Source organism: Pseudorca crassidens, chromosome 17 (genome assembly GCF_039906515.1).
Source record: "Pseudorca crassidens isolate mPseCra1 chromosome 17, mPseCra1.hap1, whole genome shotgun sequence".
NCBI classification, from domain to species: domain Eukaryota; kingdom Metazoa; phylum Chordata; class Mammalia; order Artiodactyla; family Delphinidae; genus Pseudorca; species Pseudorca crassidens.
The window spans coordinates 79534093-79548055 of NC_090312.1; the positions used below are offsets into that span (position 1 = coordinate 79534093).

The 13963-nt window shown below is 41.4% G+C and overlaps 1 long non-coding RNA gene across 1 annotated transcript in view; it reads left to right on the forward strand.

Moving 5' to 3' along the window:
* Positions 1-2134: 2134 nt before the first annotated feature.
* Positions 2135-13963, forward strand: part of LOC137210423 (uncharacterized) — a 113832-nt gene continuing 102003 nt past the window's right edge. The window contains exons 1-2 of the long non-coding RNA XR_010936516.1: positions 2135-2198; positions 6534-6629. This is a non-coding gene — a long non-coding RNA (uncharacterized lncRNA). The remainder of the gene's footprint in view (positions 2199-6533; positions 6630-13963) is intronic.

Genomic DNA, 13963 nt, shown 5'->3' on the forward strand with positions numbered 1-13963 from the left:
CAGCCTGGATGAGGATGTAGTAGTGGAGATGATAAAAATGGATGCATTCTGGACATTTTTTGAAGGTAGGGTTTGCTGGTGGATTTTGTGGAGTGATGTAGTATATGAATGCAGAGAGGAGTCGAGCGTGACTCCAGGGCTTTGGACCTCAGCACCTTCAGACATAGGGCTGCCATTTACTGATGGATAGATTTTCAAGTGTCCTCCGTTTTTAAAGGGAGAGGAATATTAGGACCTCTGTTCTGGAAGTCAAATGTGAGAGGTCTGCTTGGCATCACAACAATGGAAATGTTGAGGAAGTAATTGGATATATGAGTTCAAATTTCAGGATAGAAGTACAACTAAACTGGGATGAATATATGTATTAGTTTAATGACGTAAGTATGCGCTGAATGTATATTCAGTCCAGTTTAGTCAGACTTCTCTATTTCAGGATATACATATACACACGTTTGGGGATAGAATGAATGAACACACACACACATCATCAGCATAAATAATGTTTACAAGCATGAGATTAGAGATCACAAAGGGAATAAGTATACCTAGAAGTCGGAGACCTAAGCCCTTGGGTACGCGATGTTTAGAAGTTAGGGAGACGAGGCAGAATCCATAAAAGAAGTGACGAGTGGCTGGCGGGAAAGGGGGAAAATTACGTGTGTGGAAGCCAAGTGAAGAGCTAGTGTCAGAAGGAGGATGTGATGGGCAGTAAATGGAGATCAGTAGATTGGTCAAGTAACGGAGGACTGGGAATTGACCTTCGATTGTCATGTAGAAATCGCTGGTGACATTGACAAGAGAGTTTCAGGGGCTCAGTATGGACAAAAGCCTGACTGGCATGCATTTAAGAGAGAATTGAAGGAGGAGATGTACATCATTGGGTGTCAATGACTCTTTTGCCTTTCCAGCCAAAGACCACCAGGGTTACACCACAGTTGAGCAAGTTGGATTTATTGCTCATTACAGTGAGGGAGACCATACACTGCGGGAGCAGTGGGCCTCTCAGCAAGGTGTTGGGTAGTTTGGGGGCAGGTATGAGGAACCAGATCTTTGTTCTGGAGTGGAGGCTGTCTGGAAGCAGGGATAATTCTGTGCTGGACTATCTTAATAAATCTTAACAGAAAGACTAGAGTGAGGTCAAAGATATAGTTAGTAGAGCTGTATCAGTCACTCACATTAGTCAGAAGAGGGGGGTGTTGGATAGTTTTGTGGTTTTCACAGTGACCTTGTTGTTGCCTGTCCTTAGATAAAATGATGAATGGGCCTTTTTTTTTGACTGTTTTATCATGCTCACAGAGTGACCTTGTCTGATGTCGATGTTCTGTGAAGTTGTTTATGCTCAAAGGAAGAACACCAAGGTCTAGCTGTGAGTGGTGTGCTGTTACACAGACCACCACTGAGGAGGGACTCAGGGAAGAAGTAGGTTACACAAGGTTTGAGTTTTGTAACTGAATGTTGTTATATGTGATCCGTCTCTCATTCCCCAGACAAGATAATTAACGTTTGGTTATTTATTTTTCTTTCTATCTCACTTTTCCAACTCTGAGGTTACAGGTTTTGGGGATTAGCATTTACCTAGCACATGACACTGTGAGTTTCATAAACCGGGCAGAAAATGGTGGTACATGAAATCTTAGCAAAAGCCTAAGTTGTAATGCTAGAGTCTCAGTAGCTTTATTTGGCCATAGAAACAGAGATTATGCATTCCAAACTAATCAATCAGACATGCGAGAATATTTACTTGAATATATCAAGGCCCCAAGTCTTTGGTTGTGTGGTCTCTTCATGATTGTGTTTCTTACTTGTGAGAGATGTGCTACATTTTCTGTATAATTGGTAAACAAGGTCCCTTAGGCTGTGGGTTAGTACCCATTAACAGCACTGAATTTTATGGAATATTGAATAGTCACTTAAAAATTTTTTTTAATTTAATTAACTGGTAACACCATCACATTAGTAATAATTTTGGATATTAGAAAGACTTTTATTTTCTTGATATATTTTTGTTTTGTATATTTGGCAGGAGAATCCAAAAACTATGTTCAAAAAGTAAAAATGTGTATAAATTTGCATAAAATTTGTTCCATAGAAAGTTTAATTTTATCTCCCACAGTTTAAGTGATTTTTTTTTTTCAGCTATTTTCCAGTCGGATGAACCAAGACTAGTTACCATAACAACTGTGGTTATTACCACTGAGGTAAGTGGTCTTTTCTTACACCAACACATTTATCAACATGTTCACGGTACAAACATTAAAAATATTCATGATGTGAAAAGAAAGTCTTCCTCATACCCCCCAGCCACCAGGATCCCTCTCTAGATATATTCATGGGTATCAACTTCTTTTTATATCATTCAGAAATATTTAATGCTTATACAAGCATTTACACATATATTCTCTTAACCTTACAGAAATGGTCTGCACTTGTTTTTTTCACTTAACAATATATCTTGGGGCTTGTTTCATTACAAAATATATAGAGTGATTTCATTCTTTTAAGCAGTTAGTCTATTTTATAGCTAGCAAATGTTATTTCAATAAGTCCCATTATTGGATATTTAAATTATTTTCAACTTTTTACTATCACAAATCATTCATCATTGAACAACTTTATACATGTCCTATGTATCTGAGGAACAAATTTCCAGAGATAAAATTTCTGGGTCAAAGGTCATTGACATTTTAAAATTCAGTGACTATTACCAAATTTCTATGTACAGAAGTTGTACCAATTTCCACTCCCACTAGGAGAGGATGAGAATGTTCCCATACCATTGCCAACATGCTATGTGAGCAAACATATTGCTTATTACCAGTCTGTTAAGAGAAAAATGTTACTATGATTTCATTTTTCCTTTGGAATTTTAGGCTTTTCTTCTTGATATAAAATTGAATTCTTATAGTAAATATGTTTTCCTCAGTTTGTTATCTTTTGACTTTGCAATGGTTTTCCTTTGAAGACATCTTTTTATTTTTATGGAGTTGACTTAATTTTGGATTTTGTAGCCTCCAGCTTTTGTGTCATCTAAACAGGTTTTCCCAACTCTAAAGTTACCAAAAACAAAAGAGGTACATAAACAAGCAAACAAAAACCTTCTTTCATAATATTTTTTCTAATATTTTAATATATGGAATTTTTTTTAACAAAGTTTTTTTAATCTGGATTTTTTGGGGGTATAAAGTATGAGTTATAGATTCAAGTAAAAGTTTTCAGGGGCCAATCTAATTGTTCTATTATCCTTTACTGATTAATTTATCTTTTCACCATCTGTGAAATACAACCTTGATCATATATTAATAGCCACATGAATTTTGTTGTATTACTGGACTTGCTATTCTGTTACCTTAATCTAACTATTCATGTGCAATGTATGTAGCCCCTAAAAGTAAGGCTAGTTTCCCCTCAGTACTTTTCTTTTTCATAATTTTCCTGGCTATGGAAGTTTTTTCTCCTTTATGTCTTCATGTGGACTTTTGAATGAGTTTACATAATGAAAAGAAATCTTTTAGTAATTTGTTGATGTCACATTAACTGTTTGCATTACCTTAGAGACAATTTATGTCTTTAGTTGAGTTCTCCCTTCCAAGATCACAGTAGGCCTTTCCATTTGTTCAATTCTTCTCTTGAATAATGTTTCCCAATACTAATGGGTTTTTGTCTGTTTTCCATGCCTTTTCTCTGCTTTATTAATGTTAAAACTGTTATCTGGCAAATAGGTACTCAAAATCATCAGATCTTTGTTGTGGATTCCATCTTTTTTCAATTTAAATACATTTCAATTTTATTATTGGGTGTCAGCTTGGTGAAACTTGCTGTTCTGCTCCCCTGTGTGTTCTTTATTCTACTACCAATATTATGCTCTCTTAGTTATTACAGCTGTTTAATAATCCTTCATATCTGGTAGGACAGTCCCCATCCTACCCTAACATGTCATTCTTCTTAAATCTTAAAATTTGTATGGAACCATGAAAGACCCTGTATAGCAAAGCTATACTATACTGTACTATAAATTTAAGAAGAAAAAGCTGGAGACATCATGTTCCCCGATGTCAAACTATATTACAAAGTTACAGCAATTAAATTAGTATGGTATTGGCATAAAAACAGACACATAGATCAATGGAACGGAGTAAAGAGCCCAGAAATAAATTCACACATATATGGTCAGTTAATTTATGACAAAGGAGCCAATAATATACAATGGGGAAAGAACAGTGTCTTCAATAAATTGTGCTGGGAAAACTGGACAACTACATGAAAAAGAAGGAAACTGGACCACTGTCTTACATCATACACAAAATTTAACCCAAAATGGATTAAAGATTTATATGTAAGATCTGAAACCATAAAACTCCTAGAAGAAAGTATAGATGATAATATCCTTAACATAGGTCTCAGTGATGAGTTTTTTGACTCCAAAAGCAAACACAACTAAAGCAAAGATAAACATGTGGGACCATATCAAACTAAAAAGCTCTGCACAGCACAAGAAACCATCAACAAAATGAAAAGGCATTTCGTGGGAGAAAATATTTTCAAATCATATATCTAGTAAGCGACTAATATACAAAATATATAAAGAATTCATACAACTCAATAGAAAAACCCAAATACTTTATTTACAGAATGGGCAGAAGATCTGAATAAACATCTTCCCAAAGAAGACATACAGATGGCCAACAGGTACATGAAAAAATGCTCTACCTCATTAATAATCAGGCAAATGCAATTTAAAACCACAGTGAGATCTCACCTCACACCTGTCAGAATGTCCATCATCAAAAAGACAAGTGATAACAAATGCTGGTGAGGGTGTGGAGAAAAGGGAACCCTTGTGCACTGTTGATGGGAATGTAAATTGTTGCAGTCATGGTGGAAAACTGTATGAAGGTGCCTCCAAAAATTAAAAATAAAACTTCTATATGATCCAGCAACTCTACTTCTGGGTATTTATCTGGAAAAAATAAAAACACTAGTTCAAAAAGATACCTGAAACTCCATGTTCGTTGCAGCATAATTTACAATAGCCTAGATATGGAAGCGACCTAAATGTCCATCTTTGGATGAATGGATAAAGAAATTGTGGTATGTGTATACAATGGAACATTATTTAGCCATTTAAAAAATGAAATCTTGCCATTTGTGACAACACAGATGGACGTTGAGGGTACTATGTTAAGTGAAATCAGTTAGACAGAGAAAGACAAATTATATGTTGGAGGGGGTGGGAGACACGGGTGAACTGCTTTTGTTTTGTTTTTAGTTTTAAAAAAAGAGCTGCTACAAAGCCACAGTAGTTAGAACTGTGTGAAGTTGGATCAGAGATAGATTGATAGATCAGTGGAACAGAATACAGAGCCCAGAGGTCACTCGTACATAATACGGACATTTGGTTATGAGTGGGACAGCAGTGCCCCTTGCACCTTCCACCTCTAGGAAGGAAGCACAGTGCCTGGTAGGCCTCATCAGGTTCTGGAGACAATATACAGCACACCTGGGAAATCTGTTCCAACTCATACATGAGGGGACGCAGGGCCAGCCAGCAATGAGTGGGGCGATTCAGCAAAGGGCTCAGCAGCAGGTCCAGACTGTAGGACACACAGCCTTGACACATGGGCCATATGACCTAGTCGACTTTGCCTATTATAGTAAAATTGTCAGAGGTAGCAAAAGATGTTGTGTGGCATTTATGGCAATCCTCAATGCAAAAATTATCACATGATGCCTTGATTTCTAGAGAAAGATATTACAGGAGAATTATAGACGTTTTGATAAACAGCTCCAGGCATGCTGCTGGACTCTGTCTGAGACAGAGTACTTGACCTTGAATGGCAATGGGCTATGTTCCCAGAAGCCGAACAAGTAACGCAGATGCCATGTTATCAATGATGGCTGCACCGTCACCTCTCCCTCAGCTTATATTTGTTGCCCAGTGAGGGATCTCTTATGAGCAGCTGATGGAGAAGGAAAAAGCCCAAGCTTGGTTCATGGTTGGCTTGGGTCATGATGTGGGTATTAGGTAAAAATGGACGATGGTTGTATTGACCTGCACTCAGGAATGGCATTGAAAGGCCGTGGCGAGAACACATCCTCCTGGGATGAACATCCAGCAAAGTTTTTCTGCTTTGTGTGCAATGAGAAGCTGCCTTCTCTTTGTACAGGTTATAGGTGTAGGTTATAATGCAGATAAGGAACTCCAGAGTAGTGGCAAATGGCCAGAAAAAAGACTGAAGGATTGCAACTCACTTTGCTTTCTTTATACCAATAGAAAAATTTGAACACTTATTTGATTGTTTCATCATGGAGTCAACACAACTCAAAACTCTGTTTTACCTAAAATGATTTCAGTTGAAAAAGACTTACAGTGGTGTTGGTAATAATCCCAGGATTACTACCAAATTTGTTTTTAGCCAGATTACTATACTTGTGACAAATAAATATTGATAAAACGAGCTAATTTGCACTTACTGCCTCATGGCATCGGATATCCATGGAGCTTTACAATCTCCTTTGCTCTTTTCATTAACAAGGTTATACATGTATTGAGAGAAGACTTCTGCTTATCCCCCAAAGTCCTCTGGCTAGCCTCTGGACACAGAGGATGTCTCGTTGACTTCTTCGTCAAGGTAAGTAATCTAATCAAGTACCAGGGCGCTCACATGTTGTCAGATGGCTTTTTAAGCGATGTGTCTGAAATTTTACTTACAAAACAGATACATTAATCTTTGACTTACATAGATTTGGGAAGCTAGAATTTAAAAAAAATCAAGCAACACTCAGTGTTTCATATTTTTCTAATAGAAGATTACTTTGACCTTTTGATTGGTAGCTGATAGTTTAATGCTGATATTTAATGCTTGCATCAAGAACTCTTCTTAGTCTTGTGCTGTCCAGTACGGAACCCACTAGTGGCACATGTCTACTGAGTGCTTGAAATGTAACTCATCCAGATTGAATTGGGCTGTAAGTAAAAAATATGAATGGGATTTCAATGACAAAGTATACAAAATGTAAAATATTTTATTAATAATTTTTGTTTTAATTATGTGTGAGATAATATAATATTTTGGGTATATTGAGTTAATTAAGTAAGTATAAACTCCTATAATTACCAATTGTTTAGGGTAAGGTACAAAATATCTGCACACGCTGGGCTTCAAATTGTGATCCTATCATTTATTTCATCATATTTCCTACCATTATTAAGTATTAAACCCCCAATTTTATACTGATCGTGATTTTTATCCTCTTTACTCCTTGATCCGCACGCTAGACCCACAGGTGTGTTAAGTGAAATTTATGGGAAGGGCTGAGGGATCGTCCACGAGTGGAACAACAGCGACAACAGAAAAACAAACTATTGAGATGTGGTTCTACCTCGACTATAGTGATAACATAAAGGCATAAATACCACTCAGGCATCCATTCCAGAGAACTCCATCCATTCCAGGATTCTCCTCTACTTTTTCCCTTCCCCACTTTCCCCCCTAGCCAACCATTCCCACCATTCTGCCTCCTAAGTAACTCTCAGATGTGTGCTTTACCCTCACATCTGTTGCTACTATCTTGGCAAAACCCCTTATTATCTTTCCTGGGATTATTTCAGTATCCACGGCTTGGGTCCAGAATTCTGAGTCCCTTTGTCCTACTATTTATTCTTCAAAAGTGGACCAACTGTTTTTTTCCTAAAATGCCAATCTGTTCAACTTTTTAATTGAGTCCTGCAAAAATCTGACTGCCCACACGATAAAGTACACACTGCTTAGAGAACATTCCCTTGTGCCGTCTCTCACCATATCATCCCCCGCGTCAGCCATGTTGGACTGGTGTACATCCCCGACGGGATGTTGCTGCCGGAGACTTTCAACCTGTGCTCACTGGCATATTTAATCGGCCTTTAGGAAGTAATGAGGTCATAAGAGTGGGGCCCTGATCCCATAGGATTAGTGTCCTTATGAGAGGAGACACCAGAGAGCTCTCCCTCTCTCCCTGCCTCGTGACAGGGACGAAGTCAGAAGGCAGCCATCTGAAAACAGGAAGAGAGCTCTCGCCAGAGACCAGCTTTATTGGCACCCTGATCTCTGACTTTCAGCCTCAAGAACTGTGAAAAAATAAATGTTGTGTAAGCCATGTGGTCTATGGTAATTTTTTGTGGCAGCCTGAGCTGACTGATAAAAAGGCTCTGCTCAAACTTTGTCCCTGGAGAGTGTGCTCCAGTATCTAGGCTAGGTGTCTTTCCTCTGCTTCCATACAGCCCCTAGACTCTGTCATCAGAGCCTCACATCATTCTGTGGTTATTGTCATTTTGATCTTCTGTCCTACTTTGTGAATTCCGTGAAGGCCGAGTACAAGTCTTTTATTCATCTTTGCATCAAAGTCCTCAGCACATAATCATTCGTTTTAATGTTGAAAGAGGTACAGGACAGAGATGATGTTTTGCTGTTTGAGCATTTAGGAATGTTTTGTAAACATCTTCCAAGGCAAATAAAGAGTGTTTGGGGGAATACATTTCATGCAGAGTTCTCACAAGTAACTTCCACCTTGAGGCCACCTGGACAGAGAGAGCAACAGGGATCCCAAGCTGGTCAGCCGGTGTGTCTGGGGAGGTCTTGGGGAGCCGTGTTTCTTGGGAAAGGTACCAACCACACAATTAATGCTCACAACAGGTGGAGTTATCTCCGTGAGACATCCGTGTTAAAGGGACTTGCTCCCTCCTTCTGTGACCTCAAATGCAAATGGTTAAAGACAAGAGAGTAAGGAAGAATCTTTAGTCATCAGAACACGGTGATCCAGTGCCTTCGAGAAGCAAACGGGACTGTGTCTTTCGGAGGGCTCCGTTTCTGCAAGCGCAAGGAATAAAACAATGCTGCAGCACAGTTGTTCAGTTTTCACACGTTCCCAGTGCAAGAATAATGGGGGCGGTTTTCTCAGGCTTCGCTAGGGCTGTACCGTTTATTTCTCCCTTCAGATTACTTTGTGAACCCAGTCAATTCTGTGCAATTTTATGAGATCCTGGGTAGTGGAGATATGATATGATATAGTGTGTGTTCATTGATTTTTCACCTCCATTTTTTTATCTGTCTTTATCAGTTATCTTTCTCTTTTCATTCATGGCCTACTTCTTTACTGATTTTCCAGGCATGCCGTGTTACATTGTTTGTACCAATTAGAGTTGGCAGGTTTGGGGGATGTCCTGGAGAGTTTTCAGGAGTGGAGGGGTAAGCCTCCAACAGTTACTACTAGCTAGCCTGCTGGAAGAGTGAAAAGGCATGGTTTATCCATGGGGTCACACAGACTTGTTCATAGACGGTCCTGGGTTAGAATGCTGAGTGACATTTATTTGCTGTGTGATCTTTGATAAGCTTCTTGACTTCTCTGAGCCTCAGAATCTGTAAACTGGAAATAACGATGCTTACCTTGCAGTGTCGCAAAGACGAGAGACAGTAGGCACTCAAAAAATGTGAACTCTTGTTAATAATGCCCCGTGCTGCCCCATTGTCCTTGGAAGGTATCTACCTCTGTGGCAAGGAAGAGGTAAAGATGACTAAGGCATATAGGAGACTTGGGACGTGGAAGGAGCCTGAGAAATTGCTGTTTTCATCTAGAGGGATGTCTAACTCATTCACGATAGATAGTTTTGATTTTCTTCTTTAATATCTCTGGGAAAGAGATTTAACTTCAACACTTCACAGCAAAATTCATCCTAGTGTTTCATCATCATAATGAGTAAGAAGTTTTTCCTTATATTCAGCAGAATTCTGTCTGGTTTTAAAGCAAGCTCATTTCCTCACATTCAGACCCTGGGGGAAAGGGAGAAATCTGTTGAGTCTCTCAGTTGAGAAAATCTTCACATATGGAATCATCGCTCTTTTTCTATTTCTCCCCGAGTCTGAATGAGCGCAGGGCTGGGAATGGGTCCTCATGGACACGGGTCCCCATCGCTTTGTCATCTTCCACCTTTCATGTGAGGTGGGTTCATTTTCTTCACATCTGGTTAAACGTGTGTCTGTACTCGGCAGAGTCAAACGACTACAGAATAGAAGGCAAGGATGTCTCCTCAAGGCTGCAGAAAAATACAACTTATTTTGATGGTGTACTACCAAATCCCAGTACTTTTAGAAAAGCGTCTCCTATCGTAATCAGGGCCTTTACAGAGGATTCTGGTATCTCTTGTGATGGATCATAATAACAGCGTGGTGGTTAAGATGACAGTTCTGGAATCACACAGGCACAGTTGCTGTGTGTGTGACCTGTAGCAGTCATTGAACTTGTCCAGCTCAGCTGTCTGCTCTCTACAACGGGACAGCACACCTAGATGCCCCCAGGGTCTGGAGGTGACCATATGTTCCGGTTAGCAGGACACTGCTCCAGGGTGCTTCCTGCAAGCATCTCTCCTTCACAGTGCGCTCCGCAGGGGGGCCCAGAGGAAGGTGGGGAAGCACTCCCTGGGGTGAGGGCTATAGGAGCCGAGTGAGCTCTGCCCCGGCCTCGTGTCCAGACCCTCCGCCTGCCCGGTGATCACCCTCCCACCGCTCTCTCCGGCGGAGACCAGCGTCCTGAGGTCTCCTGCCCACACTGGCGCCCCGACTCCGCCTGCTGGCCCCGTGGGTCTTGCCTATGCCTGGAAAGTTCCTTCTGAGCCACACGCCGTGTGCACCCCCATGGCACTGGTCGCTGATCGCAGGCACCCTGCCTGCTCCAGATGGCTGCCCTCTGCTCCCCGCGACAGCAAACAGCAAACTGCCTGTTATCTGAGGAGCTGAGCTATTCCCTCTGCAGAGACGTCTGAGGCCCCAGCCTTGGGGAGGGGGTCTTTCCAGTCTGTCATTTCTTGGTTTCTCTCTGAACCATCTCTCCCCAAGGGCAAAATACAGAGTGTCTTTGTATCTCATAGTAACACTTTGATTAGAGTTTGATTCTTCTTTATGTTAAACCTCCCCCGTTTAACTCACGGTGTGGTTTCTCTCTCCTAATTGGACCCAGGCTGATCAAACATGAAACCGTCCCCCTCAGACCCCTGACTGTAGGAGAGGGTCCTACAGGTGACCCAGCTGCTGTGCTCAGATACCTGTCGATGTACCAGAGCTAAGGAACAACTTGGTTTTGTTTCCTGGTGAAGAAGTTCTTATTGTTGTTGAATTACTGTTCTTCTAATTACCATCATTTAGGGACACAGATGTGTTGGGTGGTGACAGCCCTGACTGGTTGTATTTCTAAAGCTTTTCATTCATCTTCTTTCTTTACATCTGACCAATAAACACAGTGCCAGCGAAAGCTCCGCTTAGCAAACTGGAATGCTGTATTTCGGTCTCTGCTTACCACCATCTTGTTCTGATAAGTTGAAGAAACATGCAGTAACGTGGTGAGACCTCAGCTTCACATGTTACACCCCACTCTGCTCATCTCAGAAGCCGTTTCTAATTCTTGTTCCTCAGACTAACACCTAGCAGAAACCGATATCTAGGTTCTGTCCACTCTTAGGCTCCCATGGTCCTGATCTGGCATCCCTAGATGATTAGGTATTAGTTTACCTTTTTTTATTGGTAGAAAAAACATGTGAGTTGTTCACAGTGTTTTTAAAATTAACTGTAAAATCATTTGCTTTCGTGGTTGTAATTCAGAGTTAACAATGGGACTTTCTTCATCTCTGGAAATAGTATACAGATCTGAGCACATGATGGAAAGAGTTTGTCCTACCTCATGGAAGGAAAAATAGACAAGAAATTGGAGACAGTTGGTCTGATCCTGTTAATGTGACTTTGATACATGATGCTGACTAGTTTATTATTCCCAAGACTTCCCCTCCTTTGGCTCTAAAATATGCTTCAAGGACCCAGGCTACTGAGGGATGTGCGGTAGCTCTCCCGGCCCCATTCTGACATGATTTGTTATATTTCCATCTGTGCAATATTCGGCCTCCAGTGCCTTGGTGGCCCGTGTGTGTGATGTATGGTGTCCTATGAATAACTGGTACCCATTTTCCACTAAGGAGCTGATTGCAAGAGATTTTGCTGTAAGTGAATAAGGAATAATTTCATAAGGTTTGATTCTCCAGGGAGCCCCACTGGATGCATGTGGGACTTTCTAAATTAATTCAGAGCCAGAGCCAGAGAAGGTGGCTAAACATTTTGGCCGATTCAATCACGGCCTGAGTGTTCTGACTGGCCGTGTTCAGAGAGCAACAATTTAACCTCAGCAAGGTAACCTGGATGGGGTGTGCTATTATGGTAGTTTATTGGTTCGGTCATATTCTTGTTGCAGGAGAAGAGATAATTTTGGTAATTGGGAATATTTCCAGACTTACATGCTCAGCCACATACACCATTAACATAAATGCTTCTTTTCACTCAGGCCCTGGAAATAGTAGCTGTGATTAATATGCTCACCCATATGCTTTTTTACACCCTTTAAAAGTGAAAGATGAGTTTTAAAGAATTAAACATAGACCGGAATTCATTCTGTAATCGCTCTAACAAATGGCATTTTAAAGGATCTAACAGGAGAACGTTTGTGCTGAGAAGAAATGGCAGCTAAGAAATTGATTTCTTATGACAAAGAGAAGCTTTTGCCATCTCATTTTCAGTGGAATAGAAAGAGAATTCTAAACTATGCAATATAATCAGGCTCGCTCTTGTCTTTGGCTGAAAACCAAAGCTCGATCTTACACTGTCATTCTGGATTCTCTTTTCTGCCTCTGCTCCCTTCCTACCCCGGCCTGAGCCTAACCCACAGAGACTCCCTCCTTCCCCGGCAGGAGCATGCCGGGATTTGCAGGGATGTTCGCCTCATCGTGCCTTTACACGACCAGCATAGATCTCCAGATGTTTCCAAGTCACGAAGGGAGCTGGGCGCCCTGGAAATGTAAACTCACCTCACCCAGTGGGTCGAGGATGGACTCAGGGTTACTTAAATGCCTCTTGAAAGCCCACTTTAAAAATTGAATTAGCAGTCAATCAGCAATATATTCCTGAATATATTCTCTTATGCTTTCTTTTATGCTCCGGTAAGCCTTGTGTGCCCATCTGCTGCTAGTGTGATTCTTTGCCAGCGAGCCCGTATCTAGTAGACTGTCTTTGATAAAGGGCATGTGTGCTTAGAAAGGTGTATATTAGAGGAAAAAGATATTCAATTTAAATGAATAATACACTACAGATAGGGAATGTGTTTATAAGAGAGAGTATTTTTGTCATGTCCTGACATGAGAGTGGCCTGTGATTTATTACTGCAGAGAGTGGGAGAGGACAGGCCAGAACAGCACACGATGCAGCTTCAAGTGTTGCAAATTCCACTCTGATGTGCAAATGGCAGTGTCACCCAAGAGTTTGTCAGTTGGCCGTGGCTGACCTCTGCTCCCTGCTCTGGATCAGCCCTTCGTGTCCTGTGGCCCTCATGTTAGGGCAGTCGTCAAATTTGTCATCCCTGTCCAGTGCTGGTGGCACAGGACAGGCTGTGAGCCTCACGACGGCAGGGCTCTGATTTGCTTGTTGCCGAATGCTCATAACCGGCACGTGCCTGCCTCTCTAAGTGCTCAGTCCATGCTGAATAAGCGCCGTTAATACAGGTGCAGAGACCTAGCAGGCAGCGATCCATGGGGCTGAATGTGGAAGGTCAGAGTAGAGGCAGGTCATGTGTCCCAGGGTAGGGACGTGGGGAAACAGGAGCCTCTGCATCAGTCGCTGAGAGGGAGCTGCCCACAGCACGGCCAGGAGGACTCCGCCTGGGGATCACAGAGATCGGAGACCAAGGCAACGGCCAGCCCTGGGCTGATGGCAATGTGATGATCCAGGGCAAGGTCAAGTTTCTAAGTGGAGTTTAAGGAGGCCCAGCTGTGAGAGAACAAGGGCTGTAGGAGCTGAGATCCAGGCTCAGCCTGATGCTCTGCCTGTAATGAAAACCTGTACCGACATAGATGTGGCCATGCTAATTCTCAACTGGTAGCGAGAGTGATGACCTCATCATC